Source organism: Culex pipiens, chromosome 3, assembly GCF_016801865.2.
Source record: "Culex pipiens pallens isolate TS chromosome 3, TS_CPP_V2, whole genome shotgun sequence".
NCBI lineage: Eukaryota > Metazoa > Arthropoda > Insecta > Diptera > Culicidae > Culex > Culex pipiens.
This window is the reverse complement of record NC_068939.1, coordinates 149,897,018-149,906,788: the sequence shown is the minus strand read 5'-3', so window position 1 is coordinate 149,906,788 and position 9,771 is coordinate 149,897,018. Positions and strand designations below refer to the sequence as shown.

At 36.2% G+C, this 9,771-nt stretch overlaps 1 protein-coding gene across 1 annotated transcript in view; it reads left to right on the top strand.

Moving 5' to 3' along the window:
- Window positions 1-5,385: 5,385 nt before the first annotated feature.
- Window positions 5,386-9,771, top strand: part of LOC120432165 (hemicentin-2) — a 786,150-nt gene continuing 781,764 nt past the window's right edge. Inside the window, exon 1 of the mRNA XM_052710374.1 lies at window positions 5,386-6,596. The gene's annotated coding sequence lies outside the window, so the exon portion shown is untranslated. The remainder of the gene's footprint in view (window positions 6,597-9,771) is intronic.

Sequence of the window (9,771 nt, the reverse complement as noted above, 5' to 3'; positions counted from 1 at the left end):
GTTATCAAAAGACCTTTCCAACGAGTTCACAACATCGAAGATCTGGCAACCCTGTCTCGAGTTATGACCACTTAAGTGATATTTATGTACTTTTTTGAAGACGGATCTCACTCAACTGTAAGTAAACTATGTCTGGATCCATCATCCTACCCATCATTGGTTAGGCAATTAAAAGGCCTTTCCAAAGAGTCCAAAACATTGAAGATCTGGCAACCCAGTCTCGAGTTATGACCACTTAAGTGATATTTATGTACTTTTAGGATGCCGGATCTCACTTAAATGTATGTAAACTATGTCCGGATCCACTATCCGACCCATTGTTGGTTAGGTTATCAAAAGACCTTTCCAACGAGTCCAAAAGATAGAAGATCTGGCAACCCTGTCTCGAGATATGGCCACTGAAGTGATATTTATGTTCTTTTTTAATCCAGATCTAAAAAATAGATGAAATTTGTGTACAGCCATTGATGGTAATGAGTGAGGAAGGCTTCAACCACATAGGTGGATTAAGTTAGTTTTTATTGTTATCCTAACTCGAGTTAATCAACTTCCGATCAATTGGGTCTTTTGGATGCTTCCGGTGTCATTCGACGGTAAATTGTTAGAAAAACTCAAGATTTGGTTCCATTGGTTGGTTCCCGTAACCGGCTCCGGAGGAAATTCGGAATATTGGCCATAAACTGTGCAGAAACTTCAAAATTTTGAAGTTTTTTTGCTCTTAAGGCGAAGTAAACACACTATAGCAAGAACAAATCCATACAAGCTAAAACAAATGTTGGTTCCAGCAAAAATGTGGCCATTGAGAACCGGTTCCGGCTAATCTGGATCCGGAAACCAGAAAAAAATAAGCAATATTTTCACAATTCAGATGTGTCCTATGAGAAAAAATGGTGTTGGAGCATTCTTTCTAATATGACACTCTGACGCCAACGGGAACCTGTTCTGACTGCTCCGGATGACGGAACCAGTGGACACTTGTTATTTTTTATTAATTAAAAAAAAGGATATTTTGAATAATGACATTTTAAAATTCTTGGAAAAATCTGAATTTATTAAAAATAAGATTTAGAAATGTTACCAAGTGGCTAACGGGAACCTGCTCTGAATGTATGAATTTGATGAAGCAGTTTTTACTAGGAAATTTTCATCTGGAAAAAAAATCAGAATTAATTCAAAATAAAAATCAGAAATGTGACCAAGTGGACAGTGGACATTTGAAATTTTTAGTAATTTTTGAAAAAAGAATCAGGTTTTAATCAATGAAATTTTAAAATTTCTGGAATAAATCAGAATTTATTTGAAATCAGAATAAGAACTGTGTCCAACGGAAAACCCGTTCTGAATGTTGCGGATCGCGGAATTTGAATATTCTTTTTTTTTGTAAATTTTATAAAGCATTTTTTAATTACGATTTTTTAAAATTCCTGAAAAAATCTGAAATTATTTAAAATTAGAATTAGAAATGTTGAAATGTGGCCAACGGGAACCCGTTCTGAATTTTTCGAATCAGGGAACCAGTGGCCACTTGATTTTTTTTTGTAAATTTTATAAAAAAAACTTAATTGATGAAATTTAAAAATTCCTGGAAAAATCTGAATATATTTAAAATTAGTATAAGAAATGTTGCCAAGTGGCCTACGGGAACCCGTTCTGATTGTTTTGTATCAGGGAACCAGTGAATTTATTTTTTTTTATTCATTTTATAAGGCCGATGCAAATATTTAAAAAAGTTTTTGTACCTCGGCCCTGGCCAAGGTCAGGGGGGGGGGGAGGGCAAAAAAATAAAAAAATATAAAAATTTAAATAACAAACCCGAGCAGACGGAAATAACTTGGGAATAACATTTTTTGATATTTGAAAATACTAGGCCAATATTTGTACCACAGTATTTGTTATTGAAATGGCATGAATTTAGTTATTACCGTCTGTTCGGGTAGTCTTCACATTTAAATGAAAAAAGTGTTTTAAAATGCATTTTAAAATAGTTCAGTTGTTTTAGAAATCATTAGTTTTCAAAAAATCTAAGATCTGACAAAAACAAAAATTGTATCGAAAAAAAAGATTTTGCATCAAAAATTTTCAAAAAATCTTAAGATTTTTTAATAAACCCAAACATGCTAAAAATTATTTTAAACGCAGAAGAATGTATTTTAATTTGATTTCAGCTGGTTACATTTGGATTTTCATTGAAATTTTGAAGTTTATTGTAAAAATATTTTTTTTTGCCCCCTGATTTTTCGGGCCAATTTTGAAGGGGGGGGGGGGGTGACAAAAACTTTTAAAAATATTTGTACCAGCCTAATGCAGTTTTTATTAAAAAAAAATTCAAGGCATCTGGAAAACAATCTGAATTAATTCAAAATCTGAACCAAATATGGCCAAGTGGCCAACCCACTCGGAATTTTCAAGATCACGGAGCCAGTGGACACTTGATTTTTTGTTTATTTTATAAAACATTTTTTAATTGGTGTTATTTGACAAATTCAGGAAAAAATCAGAATTAATTTTAGATCAGAATTAGAAATGTTGCCAAGTGGCCAACTAGAACTTGTTCAGACTGATGTGGATCAAGGAACTAGTGGACGCTTTGGATTTAGTTTTGTTATCTTCGGATATATACTTATTGATTTTTTTTTTCATACCTAAGCAGACGGAAATAACATGGGAATAACATTTTTTGATGTTTGAAAATACTAAGCCAATAACATTTTATGTAATTTATAACAAGGTTTGTTATTCTTTGTTATGACTTTTTTGTTATTGGATTGTTATTGTTCTAACAGACTAATAACATGTTGCGTTATTCTTCGAACAAATCTCTGTTATTATTTTTTTGTTATTTTAACAACTAATCCGATCATCCCAATAACAGTTGAAGGTATTCTTCCATAACAATTTTTTTTATTCCAACCCGGGCAGACGGTGATAACAAAATTCATGCCATTTCAATAACAAATACTGTTAAAATAACAGAAAGTGTCATGGAATCTTCTTAAAAAATCCATTGTTGCATAAGGGTTTAATAACAGTTTATGTTATCATAACAAAATTTGTTATTGGTCTGATATCGCGTACGTGTACTTTTTACACACTTTGTACGGGCACTTGTAGGAAAGGTATTTGTTTTTGAAATTGCATGAATTTCAGATTCAGTTCAGAATAATTTTAGCTTAAGGACCCCATTTCATGGCCAATATAATGTTCCCGACGAAATTGGTCAACATTATCCCAAAGTTCTAACCATTTTAAACAAAGTCCTTTAGGGGGTATATCAAAGAATAAAAAAAATCAACTTACAAAATTTCAACTTTTGAAATAATTTTAGCTCAAGGACTCCATTTCATGGCCAAAATAATGACCCCGACGAAATTAGACAAAATTATCCCAAAGATCTAAACATATTTAACAAAAGAAAAAATAATAACAGATTGTGTTATGGACACTTAGAAACTTTTCCATTTGTGCGATTTATGGTAATTTTATTTCTAAGTCAGTATACCGAATGAATAACAAATTTTGTTATTAGGAGAGTTTTTGAAATGTATGACATTTCCTCTTATTAGCGTGTTATTAAACATTTTCAATATAATATCACTTCAATACCAAATTTTGTTATTTTATCAGAAACTGTTATTTTTTTTCTTCTTGAAGTTGAACTTCAGGATAAAATAATAACACTTTTTTTTATTTTAACAGGATTTGTTATTGAAATATTATTAATTTTGTTATTACCGTCTGCCCGGGAAATTAACCAAGATTTTCTTAGATTTGCCCTGGTCGGTCTCTCCGTGCAGGAATACCAAATTTTGGTATTACAAATAACAGACACCAAAATACATGATTTTGGTATGATTTCATAGTATTTTACAATCTATTACTGGGTAACCAAGAACACATTTTGGTCGTTGGTATATTTAGTGCAGCAGTTGCAGTTAGTGAAAAAATGGAAACGATCCATATGAAACAGCCAAATCTTTTCACCTGATGATTCCATGCTGTTTTTAGTGATATTCCTCACCACATCGAATGCATTTGTCATTGATGAACGGCCTGTGCTTGAAGGGTTATTAAAATTATTTGGATTGAAGTTCACCAAAATTCAATAATCTGTCGATTGACTCGTTTGTCAAAGTATTTGCTTATCCCGACTTAGATAAATCTGAAAATCAGCTTTTACATTTTTAAGTTTCAAGTCATTTTTGCGCAAAATTTATTATCTCGTCAAAATTTATAAAAAAAAATCCCATAGTTTTAGAGGAATTTGATGAAACACTTCAATACCACAATAATACCAAAATGTGCCATCCTAACTTAGAAAATTTTTCCACAATTTCAAGTCATTTCTTTAGGGGATATATCAAAAATGTTTAAAATCAAGTTTGAAAATTCCAGTTTTCAATGAAAGCATTCGCTTTGAAACATCATTTTAGCGCAAAATTAATTATTTTGTCAAAATTGGTCAAATTTTCGCACAGTTTCAGAGGAATTTGATAAAATACTGTATTACCAAAAGAATACCAAAATGTGGTGTTCGACCATTGAAAATGATGTAATTTTGCAATATCAAATAATACCTTAAATTGGTATGATACCACATGATGCTCTTGCATAATCCTTAAGACCCTTACCAAAATTTGGTATTGATACCATAGATAGGTATTATTACGCATTTCCCTTGTTATTTACCCCTACTCGGGTATCCAGCCAATTTTGTGCAACATGTTTACGTGTATCCTTCACTTTCAACCAATTGTTGATCGAAAATGATTAAATTATCTTCCTTGTCATTCCCCCGTCTCCCCAGCTTGATCCTTTTATTCACACACCTACTGATTCACTCGCCCGAGAAAATAATGATCCGTCTTTTAATCCCGCCGCCACACCCACCTCCACCCAGAAACACACATGAACACACCTAAAGAAGGAGGGAAAAAATAACCATCACCACGCTCAACCTTGCCACTATTGTCTACTTTGCGCCCCCATCATCATCATCGTCATCACCTCCATTCTCGGCGCACAAAACAACAACCACCCCATCATCATCACCATCATTCAAAACAGCTTTCCCTCGCGATGATTTTCACCGAGGGTTTTTTTCCTTCCGGTGAGAGGAATCGTTTCTCTCTTTGCACTGGGGCGCGCCTTCAGCGCGATGCACTTTGAACGAAGCAACTCTCTCTCGCTCTCTCTCTCGCGAGAGACTTTTCCCCTCTCTCGCTCGCGAACCGGTTCGTGAGGGGTCACTCGTGCGAACCGGTTCGCGCCGCCGAGGCTTCTCCACCACTGACTGGGCCGTCGGAAAATTGGGGCTCGGATCCTTCGGGGCGCGCGCTCGGGTCGCGTTCGGGCTCTGGTGGCGCAGTGCAAGCGCGCGGCCAGATGTCAGTAGTGTTTTGAATTCCGCCGAGGAAACACAATGTAAAGTGAGTGCGTGACGCGAATTTTTCCGCCGTCGTCCCACGATCTCTCGCGAGGCGCTTAAGGATTCTCGGGCGCGTGTGTGTGTGCGTGTGTGTACGTGTGAGGTGCCCTGCCGGGAACTAGTTGAAGAGGGAGTTGAACCCCTCCCAGCCTGGCAACCCCCCCACGGAAGGAACCTTCCTTGAAAGGGTTGACTTCCCTGGAAAAAATCGTTGAAATTCCCCACTAGAAAACAGGAATTTCCCGGAAAAGTGTGTGAGTGTGTGTGCACACCCTGAGGGGTAGTGAAAAGGGAAGGGTTGTGCAGAGATAGTGCATTCGAGAACCCCCCCCCCCCCCTCACGTCCCGTGGGAGCAATTTTTCGCCGGGAGTCACCGGGATGGCCGGGATTCCAACCGCGGAGTTTTCCGGAGCTTTTCCAAAAGTGGCAAACGAAGAATTTCCACCCAACTGAGATTGTGTACGAGTCCGGAAACAAAAATTCCACCTGACAGTGAGTGTGAGTTTGTGTGTGCGTGCATTTTAAAATTTACGACCCCACGTGGGGCGGTGCGCGCGGTAAATCCACGTGAAAACCGTGTCCAAAGTGCTCAACAAAAAAAAAATCGCAGAAAAAAGAAGTGGTTGAAAAGTGTCATTTATCATAATCCTAGAGATTAAACAAACAACAACCCCCGCTCGAAAGCTGTTAATGTGTGTACGTGTGTGCAGAGCACACACTCACTTAATGAATGAGCACGTTGGATTACAGGCCGACTTACATAATACTCCCACGCGCGAATAACCCGGGTGCTTGCCGTGGTGGTAATTGGATAAAACGAGTGCTGTTTAACGATTTGAACAGCTAGGGTCGCCGTCCAGGTGTCCCGGTGGGTAAGCCCGGTAATCGCGTCCAGTGAGTGAATAATTCATTAGCCAGATATCCCCCAACCAACCCCCCTGCATCACAACACGACAGCGAAAAAAAAGAAAGGAAAATTTGTGTTCACCAATGTGGAAAATTACAACCGTGACGCGTGGTGCGTGAGTGCGACTGGGAATTGTAACGTGTTGTGTCCGACTTTTAGTTCCCCCCCGCCTCCCCAAAAGCCGATGGTGATGAGTTGTAACTAGATACGAGAGTTTCCGGTTTTGGCGGAGGATTGGACGGAAGTCGGGGCAGGATTTGCAGGTAGGAGGGGGTTACTTTCCCGATAGAGTCAGAATTTCAGTGAAAAGGTATTGCTGGCTTGCACATTTTTGAATCCTGATCCTGAACACCCAAAGCAATGATATATCAATTGCAATACAGCAGTCTTTACAGTTTTTACAGAAAATTGGATCAGATGAAAAACAAATCAAAGCATTGAAATTAGATTGCTAAAATGAATTTTTTGGTCGTTTTTTTTAGTAAAATACTTGAAATTTTTGATATTAATCTACAGAGATATGTTCAAAGAGAAGTCATAAAAAGTGCCTAACCCTCTTTTCAATGATGTTCTAATAGATGTGACACTCTTACCGATTATTCTACCGAATACTTTTGGTCTTTTTTAAAATGCTAAGCATAATTGAAAATTGGTTCATAAATCTCAACAGAACAAGCATATTTAAAAAGAAGTTTGAGAAGACTATTCATCGTATCATCTTAGAGTTTTTTTAAATGTTTGATTTACAAGCAGTCCTCTTAAATTTCGCAAAAAACTTTTTTTTATATGTGGATGCTACTTAGTCCATTGATTTATTAGGTTATTGGATTAAGGCCCACTTGAAATGTAGGTCGTAATTTTTAATGTTGAGACATTTTCCCACGACAATGTCTAAAGAAGAAAATAGTATAGAATTTTCAGCTTTTTAAATATATTTTTATCAAAGGTAGACGTTTTTAAAAAAGTGTCCACGTGGTTTATGGACCCTTTGCAAAACGGCTCATTTGAACCTAATTGTTCAGTTTTTCCTTAGTTGGAGGTGGAAAAAAGCCCCCTTGAGATGTGACTAGCACATCCCAAGACACTCTCTCAAAAAGGCACAAACCCACCTTGTCTTTTAGCATCAACAAGTACACAACACTCAAGTGATATAAGACGAGCCAGAATCCAGGGACAAAATTTCATTAAAATCAAAAAGTACTATGAAAATTCTTTTTGCTAAAACGTGGAAAATTTCTCATTTGATAAAACAGCTTTGCACATGGTGCTTGAGTTAGTTATTTTTTTTTTGTGATTCCGGCTCCGGCTACTGAAAATTTAGCGACTCCAAATTAAGCTCTCCAAAAATACCTGACTTTTTATTCAAAGTTATATCATATTTAAGAGCGAGTCCACGAGCGAAGCATACCCATTAGAGTGTAACAAAAATGACTTTTTGGCGGGCATTCAAGGGTTTGTTCCGGTGGGCATACTAAGCCCAAATCCAAAATATGAGCTTGATTGGACGTAACAGGAGCTGGCGCTCCGGCCTTCAATTTTAAATGGGATTTAACCCGTAAAAAAAGATTTTTTCAAAAATGTCACTTTTTGAGGCATTCTGGCCACTGAAGCGTTTATTTTCAACATCATTGGCGTGTAGGCCAGATTCTTGCGCATCTTTTAGTATATATAACATTGAAATTTGGAGCACTCTGGAGCTCAGTACAGACCTTCAAAGTTTGGCATTTTTTCGAAAAATCGGCCCCGGCAAAATCAAATGGCGTCTAGGGCGTCGCGAGGCGCGACGCATATCTTTTTTGCCGGGACCGATTTTTCGAAAAAATGCCAAACTTTGAAGGTCTGTACCGAGCTCCAGGGTACTCCAAATTTCAATGTTATATATACCAAAAGATGCGCAAGGATCTGGCCTACACGCCAATGATGTTGAAAATAAACGCTTCAGTGGCCAAAATGCCTCAAAAAGTGACATTTTTGAAAAAATCTTTTTTTACGGGTTAAATCCCATTTAAAATTGAAGGCCGGAGCGCCAGCTCCTGTTACGTCCAATCAAGCTCATATTTTGGATTTGGGCTTAGTATGCCCACCGGAACAAACCCTTGAATGCCCGCCAAAAAGTCATTTTTGTTACATCCTAATACCCATCTCGCATCGACCTCACCAATCTGCCTGAAATTTTCAGGGGTTGTTTGTACATATAAAACTAGCATTTGGCCAAAATATGAGCACTCTAGGTCAACGGGAAGTGGGGCAAATCGGGACACAAAGTTTGAAGGTTCAAAACCGTCAAAAATCTTTAAAAGGCTATAACTTAGACAAAATTCAAAATATTTTCAAAATTCAAAAAGCATCTCAATTGGTTAAATCTAAAAGGAGTTATTGGCATTTTAGTGCAAAAAAGCATAATTTTCAAACTCAAATTAAAAAGTGTTCCATCCAGATATCAACTCGGTTCGACCTGCAGCTTGAAGGGGACATTTGAGACTACACAGAAAAAAAATGATGGTAATATTCATCAGGAAATGGTGACAGATATTGTGGCAAAAAAATGATTAATTTTACCTTAGAAAATGATGAATATTCATCAGTTTTTGATGAATATTCATCAGGTTCATATTTTTACACATTTTTTATGAAATATTACTCAAAAAAGAGGTAATATTCAACCTACCAAATTTTCAACATTCCAAAATTCAACTTTTTTTTTCTGTGTGCCATCTGAGACTGAGAACGCTTTGGGTAAGGCAGTTTAACATATTAAATAGACACTTTTACTTTTAGTGAATTTTTTAAATGTAAATGTTGGCTCGGTAGACCCCTTAGATCCCATTTTCTGGTAATAATTTTATCATATTTGTGTTCCTGAGACAATTTCACAATAGAAACATGCATAAAATTTATATTTTTATCCATTTTAGCCCTTTAAAAAATAAAAGTTAAAAAATCTTCGATTCACGTTTATTGCAAATCAAGTTCGTTTCCAAGGATACAGGATAACACGAGAAAAAAACAGCTTCTTAATTTTGACTTACAGCTTAATTTTTGTATTTCTTTTATTTGGAAGACACTTTGTTTATCAATTTCTTAGGTAATTCGATTTAAGCCCTTTTGAAATGTAAGTCTTGATTTTTCCAATCTGAACTTTTTTTAAAAAAAGATTGAAGGAATTTCATACGGAAGCTACTATTAAAGATTAAAAATCGGAACAACAGTTTCCAAATATTATCGATTGAATATTGAGGGCTGCTAGGTGGCATTCATTTTCGTTATTTAAATTCCATGCAAGGCCATTCCTCAGAAACCAAAGGTTAGATCATCAATAAACAAAAATGAAAATTTTAGACAATTTTTTCTACTTTTCAAATTTAATCAGTCAGTGAAGGGCGAGGATGGACAATATTTTTAACAATTTAATAAAACAAAAATTCTGAAAATGTTAGT